This window comes from Mustela nivalis (genome assembly GCF_964662115.1).
Source record: "Mustela nivalis genome assembly, chromosome: 2".
In the NCBI taxonomy this organism is placed as follows: domain Eukaryota; kingdom Metazoa; phylum Chordata; class Mammalia; order Carnivora; family Mustelidae; genus Mustela; species Mustela nivalis.
Window position 1 is genome coordinate 121,480,747 of NC_139021.1, and position 17,318 is coordinate 121,498,064.

Sequence of the window (17,318 nt, forward strand, 5' to 3'; positions counted from 1 at the left end):
GTTTTGCAGCCAAAGAAACTATGGGAGAAACTTGACAGCTTCCCATTGGTGGTGGCTGTGTTTCTGTCTCAGCCTGGTTCTCTTTGTTCCTTGGTGTGAATCAGTTTGTAGGAGCATGTTGGAGAGAGGCATTCCTTTCCTTTTATAAAGTGGGCCATGAATATATTAAGCCATTGTTTTCTAGTGCAGTGTACATTTACCATTACCCTCAATGATTGCATTTAATAAAAAAGGGGTAGAGGGCGAAATCTGTTCTGAGTTCATAAAACTAAAAAAATTTAAAGTCAGTTGATATGTCAACAGCAGGGAAGTAATTCATTCTCTCTTGGAGAAGTGAATGCCAATAACAATAGCTGTGATTCTGGCAATGGAATAATGCTTGAGAGGGTCACTTTCCACTCTTGGCTCTCTCCTTTCCCTCCATTTCCAAAGGACATTCTCCCCAACAACAGAATCACGTGATTGATCCTTGCTCATGTCAGCTGTGGAGGTTCATGGGACCACACAGTGTGGATGGAGGCCCAGGTCTGTCTTCCTGTGGCTATAATCACAAAGGAAGTATTCTTTTTTAAAAAGAAAAATATAAAGTGATATATCTGTTTGTTATTAAAACCCTTTTCTATGCTATGGAGAAGATTAGCTTTAGCCTTGGGGTGCCAGAGTAAACTTGGATTTAATAAACTATGACCATTTTACTACTATCTTCATTGCCCTTGAATTCTATAGGTCAGTAAAATAAAGAAGGCAGCCTTTCCATAATGTCTTCTTTGATTATATCTCTATTTAAAAAATAAATAAATGAAAAGATACAGGAATGAACTTTGTATTGACCAATTTAAAGAAAATAAGTAAGCAAATGAATAATAGATGTCAAAAGTAAGTCTTCACAACTTTTTTTCATTTTCTCAGGGTATATGGTATAAATTTTAAATAACATAAACGCTCTTTCTGAAAATAGATATTTGAAAGTTGCTTATAGCCTTTTGTTTGTATCTGTCAACATAATTAGATTTTAAAAAATGTAAAACCAGTAACAGTTATTACTTCTGTTGCTTTGACCAGGATCAGCAAACTGCATTTCACAGGTCCAGTCTGGCCCACTGCCTGTTTATGTAAATGAAATTTTATTGGAATACAGCCCCGTCCATCATTTACATATTATCTCTGGTTGTTTTCATGGTATAAAGGCAGAGTTGAGTAGTGGAAATAGAGTCCTGGAAAGCCGAAGATATTTACTATCTGGCTTTATACGCATACACACAAACACTGCCAACTATTAGACAGGAAAGGTACATCACACCATACTGGGTGATGTGATTTTAAAAATTCTTTAAGCCTGAGTCTCTAATAGCTTATGGTATAGTTGAAGAAAAGATATTCTAGAGTTTAAGTGAGAGTACAGGTCAAATTTAATTTATTCATTAACTCAAATTAAGTGGCTTTTGAATGCCTCCTGTGTGCCAGACAATGTTCTAAGCATTTGAGGATATGAGGTAAACAAAGAAGACAAAATTTCTGTCCTCCTGGAGCTTACAGCCTAGAGAAGCAGGCAGATAATAAAGAGATGAACATATATGGTGTAATGCCTGGTATGTGCAATTTTATATACAGAAGGATTCACACTACTGGTGTTGTCTTTAGGAATAGATTAATTTTCCTAAATATCTTCATCTCTAATGAGATTCAGACTTTTTAAGGGAGCAAAGGGAGGATGCCTGGGCAACTCCGTTGGTTAAGCGACTGCCTTTGGCTCAGGTCATGATCCTAGGGTGCTGAGATTCAGTCCAGGGCCAGGCTTCCTGCTCAGCCGGGAGCCTGCTTCTTCCTCTGTCCCTTCCCCCAACTCCTGTGTGTGTGTGTGTGTGTGTGTGTGTGTGTGTTGCACACACAATCAAAAATTAATCTTTATTTAAAAAAAATGAAAAATAGGGGTGCCTAGGTGGCTCCATCCTTAAACGTCTGCCTTCAGCTCAGGTCATGATCCCAGGGTCCTGGGATCAAGCTCCTCATCGGGCTCCCTGCTTGGTGGGAAGCTTGCTTTTCCCTCTCCCAATCCCCCTGCTTCTGTTCCTTCTCTGTCACATAAATAAACAAAATCTTAAAAAAAAAAGAAAAAGAAAAGCAAAGGGAGAATGAAAATAGTTCAAGCCAATACTTTCTCTGAGCTTTCTCACATGGCTCAAAATTCCACTTTGATATAGAGTGGCAAATAATATATATTATGTTCTGCTATGGTAGAAGAATATTAAATTGAGCAACAGGAAACCTATGTCTCTTTTTGGCTGAATGGCCTTATAAAAATTCTTATATTTTCAGCAGTATGTCAGGGTTTTTCTCTACCAGTGCTTCTCAAATTTGAGTGTACATTAGAATCACCTGGACGGCTTCTTAAAACACAAATTGCAGCCCCACACTCTGAGTTTCTGATTCAGTGCATCTGGGTGAGGCTTGGGAATTTTCCCTTCTAACAAGAAGTTTTGAGGTCAGCTTTGCTGCTGGCCTGGGAACCGCTCTTAGAGAACCACTGACCTACATGATTCTAGTTCCTACCAGTTCCTCCCTTATTCTTAAACTCCCGGAAAAAGCTTTATAGCTCTTTGAATTAGACTAGGAAGATCCCACTAAATAATAGTTTGGCCCACATGGCTACTTAATATTCAGGGCTGTTTACTTAAGAAGAGCTTCCGGAAAAAGAATTTTTAAACACTTGATCACATGGATTTATACCTGCTTAATGTATTTTGTATGCTTTCTTTGGAAGAATTATGCTAAATTCCAAGGGTGGAGGCCATGATTGTTCTTGATTTTTTCCCTTTTCATGTCCCAAGTCCACAGTGTGCAGGTAGGCAGTAGGTGCGCAATGCTGGTTTGTTTAATTGACCTAAACTTAGAATAGGACAGAATGCTTCTTAAGGTCATCTTCCTCATGGTTTTCTGTTAAATTCCATTTTGAATTAAGCATTAATTCCACTGGTGGTCAAAATTCTAAAACTATCTGTGACATGTACTCTTGTTTCTGCAAACAGTAGTCGTGTTATTTCTATTGAAATAAAAAAAGAAAAACCTTCATTGATAGTTTGTCTCCTCTCTTGAATCTAAATGTACAGCAAAAGAAATGAGCAAATACAAAACAATCAGCATAATAAAGTAGACAAAAATTCATGTTTTTCATTACACAAAATAACTTACACACTTAATTCAGTGTAATTTAAGACTTCTTTGCTAAATATGAGTTTTATAGAGCATCCCCCAAAGCCCTAATGTTATTTGTAAAGCAAATATGCATCTCAACTTCTGTTCATAAAATAGGAACTGTGGGTCTGGAATAATACATAAGATAGACTCTCTACCATTAAGAGATCTCCACACCCTTAGTTGGATAAGGCAACAACTGCAGACTCAAATGTCTAAAGAGCCGGGCACCCAGTAACTTGAAAGTTCGGATTTTCATGAATTTTTTAAAAAATGTTGCTCAAGTTAGAAATAAAGCATGACATGGACCAACAAAACCTGTGTTCACCAGCTAAATTCCAACATTAGGCCTTCAGTTTATAATTCTCATGTATGGATTATATAGACAGTATTCAGAGTGTTTCACAGGGTGGGGGGTTTGGACAAAATCAGGTGTGAAGATTAGAAACAGTTGTTTATGTAAGTTGGTATTTGATACAGACTTTGAAGATAAATAAATGTTCAAAATCTAGAACAGTGTTAGGGTAGTGGGTCCTAGCAAGGAGAACATGAGAAAATACTGAATGCAGGTAGATGGAACAGATATTTAGGGCATCACAAAGAATTTCTTTTAAACAGCAGGACAGCAGGAATAGTAGCTTCTGAGAGAAAAGCCTAGTAAGTGTATTTGGGATTCTGTGGTGTGGGGCCATGATGACTAGTGGGAAAGCTTTATACTTAGGCGACTTGAAACACCAGTCATGGACAAGTGTTAGGTATCTGGATTATATTTATGCCCTATTTTCACTTAATCTGCAGTGCTGTTGAATGTTAAAAACATATAGCACTAAGGAAAAAGAAAAACCCTGACATTTAAATTATGACAAAGTGCTTTATTATCATTTGGAGTTATTTTAAACTTATAGGAGCTCTTTTAAATATGTTTTGACCCAAGAAATGTGAAAATACGGACCTTCGTGTTCTAGTTTTTGTAGGCACAGACAATGCAGCTGTCAGGATTGCCATGGGACCAAGAGCTATCACAGCTGTCAGTTTTAGGATGCATCACTCCTTCATTGGTGTTGAAATGTACATCTTAGAACCAATAAAAATACAATAGGTAAAAAAATTCTACATGCTGGATATTATGCTTCTGTCCATAAACCGGATTGAGTAGAAGATATTTGAAGCTCAACTGCTAGGTCATAACTACCATTCCCATCCAACTGTTACTACTTGCAAGTGAAGTTTTGTTAAGACCTAAGTTCTCGAAATCCAAAGGGCATCAGGCTTTTAAATTTTTAAAAAATATTTATTTATTTATTTATTTTAGAGAGAGACTGAGAGCATGAGTTAGGGGGAGGGCAGAGGCAGAGGGAGAGAGGAAATCCACAGCTAGACTCCCCAATGAGTGCAGAGCCTGACCTGGGGTTCGATCCCAGGACTTTGAGATCACCACCTGAGCAGAAACCAGGAGTGTGGTGCTTAACCCACTGAGCCACCCAGGTGCCCTAGGGCATCAGCTTTTTAATTGGAATCAGTCTTTACTCTTTTGAAGCCACAAATATTGTCTTACATGTTGAACACAGTTAATTCCGGTTTCATGTTTGTGTTCCTCCTTGAAAAATTCTTTGCTTCTCCATTTTTCCCCCCACTCTCTCTCTCTCGCTGTCTCCAAAGAAATATTGAGATTTTATGAAAAAGAAATACAGCCCTAGAGAGTAAACTGTTCATTGTAGGGCTGATTGAAGAGGTTTGAAATAGAAAACGCACATACCCAAATCAACAGCAGTGAGAGTGTACAGGGCTGTGGTCTTCCAGAAACCATTCTTAACTCAGGAAAACCAGGAAGGGCCACAGGTTCCCAAGGATTAAGGTTGTTATTTTCTCTGTTATTATTATTTTTTTAATCACCATTCCTGTAACTTACCTGAAATCTCCTTATTTCTGTATTAGTAAAGTGATTCTGACATAAATGGAACAGTCACTGAAACATTGATCACAACCATTTCTTACTGTCTTCACTATGGTAATCTTGCCAGATGTTAGTCTAATGTGCTGTCAGCTTTAAGGTGTTACTGTAATATTTGTAATAAAAATGTAGATATAAAGAAACTATGTCAACAATAGATTTCCTTAAAGTTTGACTAAGTCTTCCATTAGTAATACCTGGTGTGTATTTGTATTTAGGAAGTAACATGCCTTGTGGGAACTATTTCGTCTTTTTCTCTCTGTGTGTATGGGATGCGGTACTTACCAGTTTAGATGCAAAATATTTCATTATTAGAGCAAGCAGATGAGTAATGTTGTAGAAGAATAATTCAAGGACCAGGAAATAATGTAGCCCAAAATATAACTAGGGTTTACTCCTAGTCAGGCTGCATATTCTTGTGTTTTAATTTTCCCTTTTTGAACCATGAATAATTTCGAATTTTGTTTCTAAGAGGCAACTGAGATTCAGTTTTATTTTTAAAGTACCTGAAGCATTTATTCATTCACATGTAGGTTTGGGACCAAAAATCCACAGGCTCAATATTTTTAGGTGATCATTTGGGAATTAAGACTATACATGCAACATGACTACAGGGTGCATTTATTTCAAGTAAAAAGGTGTTAAAATGGAAACAAGCACCTTTGCTGTTACAACTTTCTCTGCAGTATACCTCACCATAATTTAGCATGAGTAATTGAACTTTTTCAATTTTGCTTATTTTTAGACATTAATTGAATGTTGTGTGCATATTTTTTCTTTTTCTACCTCTTCAAGAAGGGAAGATGGCAAAAACAAAAACCAATTTGGTCTGTAGTTCTGAATCTAAGGCATTTTTCAGCTGCACAAAAAGGGTCTGAAAGAGCTTATCTGAGGCATGGGTGGGCCCACTCTGTGGCATTTGGACCATTGTGGAGTTGTTGAGTGAAACCTAAAAACCAAAGTTTTTGTTATCAGCATTGTATTGTTGGCTTTTGCAGTGTATCCATATGTAGTTTTCTGATATCAGATGTGCTTAGGGGCAGAGCTTGAATATCTCAGTGGCCTGATTCTGTCACTCAAGTCGGAGATCTAGACCCTCCTCAGCTGTCCTCCTGTCCTTCCAGACCTGATCCCACCCGGAATGCCATCATACCTGGGGTTAGCAGCTGTTGAATCAGGCATTGGCAAGGGGTGATGAAGAAACAGGTTGCCTCTAACTCCCCGTATCCTATTTGGCTGCTAGACCCCTCTCTCTCGTGTCCCTTCCTTGCACAGTCAGATCCTCTGTTAAATATTTTATGGGCACTGTTGACTATAGAATAAGTTTTGATTATTCCATAATCAAGAGCACATCTGTTCTGTTGTATATTAGGAGACCTTTCCGAAAACATAGCAGTAGGCATTGTCTTATTTACCGTGAGTATGCAGCATTTACTTGATCCTTCACTTCCTTCCACTCATGGTTGCAAAGGACAGAAAGCTCAGGCTGCAGGAGTTTCCAAATGCAGAGGTTACTTTTTTATCACATCACAAGAAATCTGGAGCTCAGCAGCCCATAGCTGGTTCCACTGCTGAGAGGTGTGGGTGGCCAACCCCCCAGGTGCTTGCATTCTCTCTTTAATGTTCTCGTTTTCTTTACGCTGGTAGTATGTGGTCGTAGGAGCTGCCACTTGAGCTGCCCCTTGAAGCCGTGCGGAGGGTGAAGGGCTGCTTGGTGCCTCATCACTCCTTCCTCTCCTGATGGAAATTGAGACTGCCTCTGGTGGTCTCCTACCAGCCTAATGGCTTTCTTTGTTGTCGTTTCTATTTGCTTTACTCTTCACGAGTTGATCTTTGCTCTATCTGCAGTGTGGTTTGTAAATGATGGGAGTTGGGGATCCAGTTTTATTTATGTAAAAGGAGGAAGTGTTCTCAGCACCAGTTTCTAGATGATGTTTGCGCAGTAAACATCACTCACTTCTCTACCCTCCCTCATATTTTCGTGGAATATCTGTTCTTTTTGTGCCGTAGACTTTGTACTATATCTTAGTATATGGTAAGCAAAGACATTTCTTTCCTTTTCTGTCCTGGTCAGTTCTTTTCATTCCATTTTCTATTCTGTTCTCTCCTCGTTTTTTCTTTTCCATCTCTTTTCCTTCTTTCCTTCTCTTTCCCATCTTAACATTGACAGGGCAGGTCATAGATGGTATCTCTGTGCATTCAGTTTGGATAGGACTTGACTTTAGTCCGGTTTCTCTCTGACTGCTCAGCAGTTTAAAAAAACAATGGTGTTTTTAATTGGCATATCAGGTGTATAAGAAGCCTAGATTCAACAATAATGCCCCAACCACAGCACTATGAAAATCACAGTGTACTGGCCACACTAAGAGGTTTTGGGTTTGGGTTGGTTTTGCCTGATTGCCAGATGGAGCAGAGTGTACCCCTGCAGCTGTAACAGAGCTCCCTACAACGTGGCTGCTTTCTGCCCTTGTCCCCCACTCCCACCCCCACCCCCCTGAAAAGTGGTCTGTTGGGCATTCACGGTGAGTACCTTTGAGCTGAAGAGCTTATTTTCTTTTATTCCAAGTAGAAAGTAACTTTTTTGTTCCGGTGAATAGTACTTGAAAGAGTAAATAAATCTAGAAAACTCCATCAACAAACTGGATAATCCTGAAGCCAAAAATGTGAAGGTCTGCAAAAACTGGTTACAGAGGATTTAAAGCACCTTTGGTCTCAAGTTGTTGGTGGAGGGGGGGAAAAAAAAAGCCTGCAGCTGTTTTAAAGTGGGCATTTCCTCTTGGGGAGAGGTCCAAAGTCTCTTGCACTTCCATTCTGATTTCTTCATAGCTTGCCAAAGTTTGGCCACCACTGCTAGTCAGTTGCTGTCCCACACTGTAGGGAGCAGAGGAATGTCTCATCTGTGTCTGGAGGGGGTGGTCCCCCTGGGGAGCCGAGGGGTGCCTCATGCGTGCGTGCTGGGGCAGTTTTCTTCCCGTAGAGGCCTTATTGTACCGACTTTAGGGACAGACTTCGGAGTGTATGTGTGTGTACACGCACGCGTGTACAAACTCCACACTCTACTTGAGCTCTGATTTCCAAGCTGAAACTGTTTACCTTCCAAATACTTGGAGAAAAAAAAAAAAAAAAGAGGCAGCCAGGAAAAGGACTCCAAACTTGAAAATGTTTCTTTTTCAGCAGATCAAAATTGCACGTGGGTCCCCTACAGACCTGAGGTTTATTGCTAGCAATACCAGACGAATTACAGTATGTATTGCAGTCATTGTATTTTCGGTTACATCTGCTTTCTCTTAAAGTGCCTTGGTAAACCGAAACGGTTAGTGAGTGGAACCCTGACTCTGAAAATTTTGAAAAGCAACTGTGTCCAGATCACAGGATTTTTCTTTGTTTTGTTTTCATGGAGGAGTTGTTCTGCGTTTGATGACTATTTTATTTAAACCAAGTACAAATGCAGGGAGTAATAGACACCCTCATTTTAGCCTTATGAACTTTGGTTTGATTCCTTTTTCTTCCCCCTGCCCCCCAACTGCCAGGGCACACATTTTTGTGTCTACCCTGCTTTCTTCTCCAATTCTAATGTTTTGCTTTTGTTCATCTTGGAGAAAGTTGGAACCTTTGTCTTCAAATTGTACTCAGCCTTACAGTTTCCACACACCAGGGTCCCAAAGTCATTGGGGCTGTTAAATTTAAAAGCTGAAAAGAGCTTGTTCCTTGGTGGACCGCTGAGACGCTCTTCATGTGATTTTGGTTTACATTTGGTTGGTTTTCACATTACAGTACATTTGGTTAATTATTTCTTAGGGTCAGGCAACTCTGTACCACTTTCTCTATGTTAGGGATTTTCCGTCTGAGGTCTTGAGGAAAAATTGCTAAAAGTTTGTGGAAACCCCAAAATTTTAAATGGACAAATGAAGAAACACCTCAGGTTTGAAAAGGCATTTTTAAAAATTACATTCCTGAATTTCATATATATACTTGTGGGTTTTTTTTTCTTTCTTTCTTTTTTCTTTTTCTTTCTTCTGTTTTTTTTTTTTTTGTTTTTTTGTTTTTTTGGTTTTTTTCCTTTTTGGTGTAATATGTGACATTCTGGAAGGTGATTTAAATTGGCCTTTGGGAAAATCTTTCCAGAGGTGGCTGAGTCTAGGTTAGATTCTACAGTGAACAGTGGAAGCTTTTCTACACTGGCCGCACCTGCTTTCTTGAGCCACCCCAGAGATGCTTCTTGTGGATATTTTCCACTACTTGGTGATTAGTCACCCCTCAGCTCTGCTGTTTTCACCGTGAGATAATTTCACATTGCCTTTTGGTGCACACGAGTCCTCTGTGTCTGCTTTTGCCTTTCTTTGCTTTTTCATTTTCCTTCAGATTGTTCCTCTCACATTTCTCTGTACCTTTGCCTCTTCCTACCCTTTGAACGTCACGCTTCTGCCTGTTCCATTTTCACTTGAGTCTTGAAGTTTTGCATGTTTTCCTTTGAAAGATGTTCCTTTTTTTCTTATGTGACCTATTCCAACATCATCAGGATGGAGACCTTTTTTTCTATTCCCTTTCATATCTTAGAAACTAAGAGCTTTTCTTCCTTTAAGACCAGCTGGAAAGGCTGCTTTTTGCTTTTTGCTTTTTCTAAGTAGAGTGGATTGCCACTTATATGAGAAACCACAAGCATTCCTGTGTGGAATTAAATTCTCTTTTTGTGATTCTGTGTGTGTGGGTGGATGTGGGGGGCATGGTAATATTTAGAGCCACTGGCCTTTGCCTCCCACGGGCTTTCCGTTAATGTTTTGTTGATTTTAAACTGTTCCTACATTTAGGACAGTTTACTCAGTTCAACTCTCATTCCCTTTCTGGCAGGAGACCCAGGGGACCTGCTTGCTTGCTTCCTCTTGTTCTGGTCCCACCCCAGAGGTTTTCCATGTGATCACACCCCTTTGCACAGAGGTTCTTGGTATTCAGGATTCTTTACCATTTATTAGCCTTTTTTTGGCCGGAATGTTCTCCATAGTAACTGTCATGGCATATTAAGTTAGCAGTTAATTCCTTTGTGAGGACCATTTTATATGTAAAATTATATTTGAACAGTTATTTCCAATTTAGCATTTTAACAACATTGAGGTATCTTTTTTTTTTTTTAAAGATTTTATTTATTTATTTGACAGACGGAGATCACAGGTAGGCAGAGAGGCAGACTGAGAGAGAGGAGGAAGCAGGCTCCCCGCTGAGCAGAGAGCCCGATGCAGGGCTCAATCCCAGGACCTTGGGATCATGCCCTGAGCCAAAGGCAGAGGCTTTAACCCACTGAGCCACCCAGGCGCCCCTTGAGGTGCCTTTAAAATGGGTCCATCTCACAAACAAAAGAAAAATAACTTTCTAACCTTTGTACTGTGTTATGTAAACCGTGCTGTCAAAACTTACAGTGTCTGGAACTCAGGAACCTAATAGATTCAGATAACAAGATACCCTTTGCAGTTGGATTTCAGCAACATCGTAGACTTTGATAGTGAGGAATGCTTATATTTGTAAAGAATTTTCATAGGTACTCACATTAAATTTCTAACTTATTTTTTTGCTACTTTAATTTTTAATTGCTTTTATAAGAAAACTCTTTTAGTATGCATAGAAATAACTATGTCATGGAAATACACAATGCTGAACATAATTTATATGTGTCATTAGATATATTGCTTTAGAAAATATAAGGAGTTACCTATAAAATAAGAAGCTCAATTCTGTGGCAATGGCACAAAATCAGCCTCCTTGTTGGATGTTACTACTACATGTATGTCTTGTGGATTTATATTTGTTCATGAGTAAGTGGACATTTCATCATGGAGAAATGTAGATTTCAATAAGTACTTTGAAATCCTAGCACAATTGCTATAGGAAGAGTATGTGATGTTACTGGTAAGTGTACTACCAGTTCATCTGTCCAGCTATTATATTATATTGCTGTTTCTCCTGGAAAACTGAGATGTGAGATGTGAGAGGTCAAAAGTACAACAAATAGTCAAGTGCCTTGTCTGAGCATCATGTTAGGCATTAAAGAGGCAAAAGTAAGTATGAGAGAGTCTATGCCAAAGAGTAGCTTGTGATCACTAAATGGGTGTTATGGAGGATGTTTACATTCAGGGTCTCTGACTCGTGTTTCTGTTGCTTCAAGGGATCTTGTCTGTAATGAGAAGTAAGAAGAGCACAGGCCTTTTCTTAACTGCCGGTACCTGTATAACCTCTAGCCCGGTCAGTAGGGCTAGGACTTCATCCACATCAGTCACTCCAGGTATTCCGAGTTAAGAATAAAGGACAGGGGCGCCTGGGTAGCTCAGTGGGGTAAAGCCTCTGCCTTCAGCTCGTGTCATGATTCCAGGGTCCTGGGATCGAGCCCCGCATCGGGCTCTCTGCTCAGTGGGGAGCCTGCTTCCTCCTCTCTCTCTGCCTGCCTCTCTGCCTACCTGTGATCTCCATCTGTCAAATAAATAAATAAAATCTTTAAAAAAATAAAAAAATAAAGAGTAAAGGATGTGGGAAGACTGGGACCAAGACAGGATTTCTATCAGTGATTATTTGTATGTTTACGTTGCTAAAGTTTGTTAGAACAAGAGATGTTTATAGATCTCAGTGTTTTCATTGATAACTGTAATGACTGTCTTCTTAAGCCTGAAACCTCCAGTTCAGATCAGGTGTGTGTAATTGGCCTTCACATCAAAGGCTTCTCTTTTACTTATCATAACGAAATGTCTGAAGTTCTTGGAGGTTGGCAGCACTGAGAAGCTGCCCTCTTAGCTCAGAAACTACATATAGCAAACATTAGAAATGGTGCTTGGTTTCTAAAGTTATTGCAAAAAACACAAAATGTACTGACATGCACTTGCAGTATGTTTTCTCTACTGTCTTAAAAAAAGCATGTATTTAGTTTTTTAGTCATTCTATAGATTATTAGGCCTTTGGGAGCTACACCTAGGATCAGAGCAATCATGCAAAAAAATTTTTTTTTTAATCTGGGAAAAAAATTGTGTATTTCATACAACCATTTCACAAAAACACCTATAGAGTGTAACCTGTTCTTATTAAATCTGTGGTTCCCAAATGTGTGTTGAATATGTGCACATGAACTCACCGATAGGAGCTATCACCACAGAGCTGTATGGTTGCTAGATGATTTCTAATGCTCACCTCCTCTACCAAAACTGATAGTTCTGTTTATTCTACTGAATAAAAATGGTATTTGTGGTGGATCCTGGTAGAGGGAATTATATTGCTACCATGAGTATGGTATTTAGCAGCAAAGCCATTCATGGAACATAGTTCATCTAGTTTTTCTCCCCGCCTCTATTGGGACTGTGACAAAAAAAGAAGCCCATGATTCATTCTTGTCCCCCATCTAACAAAAACGAGGTTAGTTCTAATAACCAAACTGCCAGACTAGATAAGTAGGTCCATTTGGACCCTATAGAGCTTAGCAAAAATTGTCAAGTGTCAGAAATATTTTCAGCCATTTCTTCTCACCATCTGTAGGTCCAAGATAATGGAACAAATGACACAAGCTTATTTCTTGTGAAAAATTTCTATTCCTCTTCTGTAAATTGTGATCAGAAACAGGAAACTGAAATTAAAATAAAAATTGGGCTTTCGTTCCAGTGATTTTTTTTTTTTTTTTAAGCTGGCCACTTGGTGAAAGCTCATTTTAGATTCTAAGGACAACAGCTTCAGTCATTAAGATATTTTAAGATCTGTCAACATATTTCAGTAAAAACAAAACCTAAAATCTGTAAAACCTAAAATCTTTATAGACTTTCCTAGAGAAAGAGCATCAGGTTAAATATCCAGAATGAAAGCATTTTAAGCCTTTTGCTAGTATATTGGAAGAATTAATTGATATGAACTGCTTTGGGTTCTTACAGTCATATTTACATAGTACCATAAAGCATTCTTCACTAAATTACAAATCAAAGTAGGGAAGAAATGAAAACTGCTAAATTGTTCTTTTATTAAGACAATAACTTATGCTTACTCTTTTTCTGTGGTGTAAAAGAAACTCAGTGTCGACCTTCTGCTTTGTGAAACCTAAAAGTAGAATTACATTAAGAAGAAGGACAAAGGAGTGAGAAAAATTGGTCACTTTTGGCGGGAGTTGTGGTCATTTGAAAAATGACGTTGTGTTAGCTGCTTTCCATAAACACGTTTGAAACAAACGTGTTCTTAGCTCTGCTTTTGGTTTTAGTAATAAGTCCACTGTGAATTTGTATATTGTGGAAAGAGCAAATGGTGTTAAAAGGAGCGTGGTTGTTGCCAGGTCTGAGAATGGGAATGGTTTTCTTGAGAAACCCTTATTCCATCAAGGGTGTTAAATTACTGTAAATTACATTCATGCAGCAGATTGCTGAGTCCCCAAATGACAGTTTCTACTCTTTCCCAGCTCCTTAGTGTATCTATACCTAATAGTTTTGCTTCTTATTAAACTGTAGAACTCATATTTTCTCTTCCACAGAGAAGTTCCCATGTTTACTGCAGGTGAGATCTACCACAATAAATACATCACCCCTGCCAAGCACCAGAGAATAGATTTTCTAAGCCATTTACTTAAACTAATATTCAATGCAGAGAAATTTTTGTTAACCAGAAAAGGCTTTTTGGAATCTCTAACAATGAGATTTAAACTGTCTTTATTAATGGCTTTGGAAATTGTTCTAATGAATGATAAAAAAAAAAAAAAGGAAAATCATGACTCTTGCACAGATTAAAAAAAAAAAGAACACATGTTAAGGATTTTATTTATCTCATTATTAATGAGAGAACCAGGCAGATGATATTATAACCATTTAGAGGAAAAGCACACATTTTTATGGAATAAAGGAATATCAAATGATTTTGGCTTTTTCTGATGAAAGGAGAAAGGGAAGTCAATTGAACTATCAAGGGAGAAAATTTATTTGGATGTCTGTTTGCTACACTTATTTTGCTTTGCTCCCAACTGTATAAAATTTAAAGTGTTATAAAATAGTTAAAAGGCAATGGAAGGGTAGAATCAGAGAACTTGGAAAGATGTTTTCCAAAGGAAAGCGTAAGTTTATAAGTGTAGTTTTCACTTATAGATATTCAGTAATATGTTGCTTATTTTTGTATATTTACTATGAATGATAGAAATAAGAATTTGATGGTACCAGAAGAACTGATTGAAAAACAACACATTAGCTTTTTTTTCCTTATTGATTTCCTGAAAGACAAAGTTTATTTTAATTCCTTTCAGACAAAGACTTCTTCATTTATTTTATAAAAATGTAAAGCTTGTTCTTTAAGGGTATGATTTAAGATTTTGTAAGATAAGAGATGAAAAATTTATGAAGGGATAATGAGTTTGTGGGAAACTAGATAATGCTAAGATACAGATGAGCTGCCTCTATCTTTGAAGTAGCTGTCTACAGAGAACAATGGGGATGGGAAGAAAGTTGATTACTTTCTAACTGAAAGAGGAGATATACTAATACTAGGGGCAGGGGGTAGTGACAAGATTTAAAACTGAGACAAGAGAGGGGCACCTGGGTGGCTCAGTGGGTTAAAGCCTCTGCCTTCAGCTCAGGTCATGATCCCAGGGTCCTGGGATCGAGCCCCAGGTCGGGCTCTCTGCTCCGCAGGGAACCTGCTTTCTCCCCTCTCTCTGCCTGCCTCTCTGCCTACTTGTGATTTCTCTCTGTCAAATAAATAAAATCTTAAAAAAAAAAAAAAAAAAAAGAGTAATTAAAAAAAAAAAAAAAACTGAGACAAGAGAAACACTAAGAAATGTGTCCGTGAAAGACTTTGAGCTCCTTGAGGCCTAAATCAATTTCCATTTAAGGGAACTGGCAAAGATACCAATCAATACTGAGTTTTAGAGATGGTTTATTGTGATTTCCCTTGTGTGTTAACTAGTTTTATCTGTCTCTATTTATTTTGATAAAGTTTTTAGAAAAATGTAGAAGTATTTGCAATTCAGTATTATAATACAGCTGGAAAAAGGAGATATGCTCCTCTAGATAAGGGTTGTTGAGAGTGGGCAGCTAATGAACAGTTCAGGCTGCTGATTCCTTAAATCTGTGTAAAAGAAAAAAACAAATGAAGGAGGTAATTTGGGCTTCTCTTCTGGAGATTGCAAAGCAAGCATTGGCTGGGGAATCGTTGATTTTTGGGAGTGTGCCATCACCTTCTAGGAGTCTGGAGTAAGTGCCTATATAATCTGTTTTTTTTTTTTTTCTTCTTCTTCTTTTTTTGAGTACAGGTGAGACCCAATGTTACATTAGTATCAGGTATACAACAGTGATTTGACAACATTATCCATTATGCTGTGTTCACCACAAGTGTGGTGACAGCTACCATCTGTCCCCATAAATCGCTATTACAGTATCATTGACTATATTCTCTTTGCTATACTTTAATTTCTGTGACATGACTTATTCCATAATTGAAAGCCTGTATCTGTATAATCTTTTTCATGAATACAGTTCAAGAACTGATGGGTTTAAAGTTCTTATCAGTCACTAATAAAAGCAACCACTTCCATACTGACTTTTGTACGAAAAAAATTCTTATGAAACATTTCTATCAAAAAGGAAATGGGAGCCTTAAATCAGAGGAGAATAGATCAAGTTGTAGAAGTTAACTTTGTTAGGTAGGTGTGGGGTCTGGCTTTCAATTTGAAACCAAACTCCCTTTCAAATGATCATTTTAACTTGGCACCACTTTCCCTCATGACAGTAGTTTCCCAACATGTCTTTGTTGTTGATTTACGTCGGAAAGAGCCTGCACATACTACACACCCAACCTTGTATGGGCCAGTTCCTTCCCACTAATAGAGATCTGTGGCCAGGAGACTCACAGAGCTGATCAGATTCAAGGCCAACAAAGTGAAAGCTGAGGAATGTACAAACATAGAAAAACAAAAATTATGGAAACTTGAAGAGAACAAAACAAGAGACTATAAGAGGTGCCACCGATTTGAGGAAATATGGTCAGACAGTGAGACTTGATTTGCAGCCAAGCTTGATGGGAATGTCTGTGGCATATTAGAGAATGTAGTTGTCAGGTTTGCTGAATACAGAAAAAAAATGTTTAAAGCATGCAATGGAAGTGCCAAAATCAAGATCCATAAGGTTTTTACATGATACATTATATAGTAGTATCTGGCCAAAAATGCAGTCAACTTTGTTTTCTTTTTCTACATTATGTGGTAAAAGAAAGAGGAATAGATTATAAAATGTCCAGCATCTCTCTTTATAAACTCTGGGGTCTGAGTCAGCCCTGCTGCAGGAGAGGCCCAGTTAAATGAGTGCCTTGGTTGTTATAATAGGCCATCTCAGTGCCCGGTAATATGTGTGACATTAAACTTCTGTACATTCTCTCAAAATTTCCTGTACATGGCCACTGACATAGCTTTTATTATGAGATGGAACTTAATAGGCATTGGTCAAACTTGCAGGTGTACTTTGGAAACCTTCAAAAACAAAAGGTTTTAATCTCTTTCCAGATTAGCCTTAAAGGTACATTATAGTGCTTGAGCAATTTCTTCCTAAACAAAGGACACTCAGCACATTCTTCATTGCTACAGCAATGTATTGGTCAGGCTCAGTTGGAATAGAGAGTCTATTAGAATTTCATAGGTTCTAAATGTAATGGCATTTAGATACATACAGACAGCTGTATTGTATTTGTTTCAAGACCCTGTGATCTTTAACCTTTGTGAATCAGGGAAAGATAAGGGAAGCCACTGAGTGTTGAATTGTTAATGTGACATGATTTTCTTTCTATGCAGATGTAGTTCTGTCAAATCCTCAAACTTCTGCAATCTTGACCATCTCTATCAGGGATAAAAATAATAGAGTCAATAATGAATAAACCCTGAAAACATATAGTTACTTTAAAAACATTGGAGACATTGGGAAAAGTTATTGCTCAAAATGTATGTTACTTTTTCTTTTCTTTCCTTTCCTTTTCTTTCTTTTTTCTTTCTCATATTATTTAGGCACCAGCCAATGTAGCTGATAGCTTGAACTAGTCAACTTTCAAAGGTGATTTAGCAATTACCAGAGTGTAGCCTTGAGTTTTCCCAAGACACTACCGCAAATGACAAGTTAAATCAGGGTTAGGTGGAAGAAGAAAATGTTTTCACATATAAATGGACCCAATAAATTTTGGAATTTTCAAAGAAAAAATA

At 38.1% G+C, this 17,318-nt stretch overlaps 1 protein-coding gene and 1 long non-coding RNA gene across 4 annotated transcripts in view; one reads left to right on the plus strand and one right to left on the minus strand.

Moving 5' to 3' along the window:
- BICC1 (BicC family RNA binding protein 1) overlaps positions 1-17,318 on the plus strand; it is a 260,873-nt gene that overhangs the window by 185,259 nt on the left and 58,296 nt on the right. The gene's annotated exons all lie outside the window — the stretch shown is intronic.
- Positions 2,646-6,898, minus strand: LOC309858795. Its single transcript, XR_014308331.1, has 2 exons — positions 6,559-6,898; positions 2,646-3,040 (listed from the first exon to the last, which is right to left on the minus strand). It is a non-coding gene; the product is annotated as an uncharacterized lncRNA (long non-coding RNA).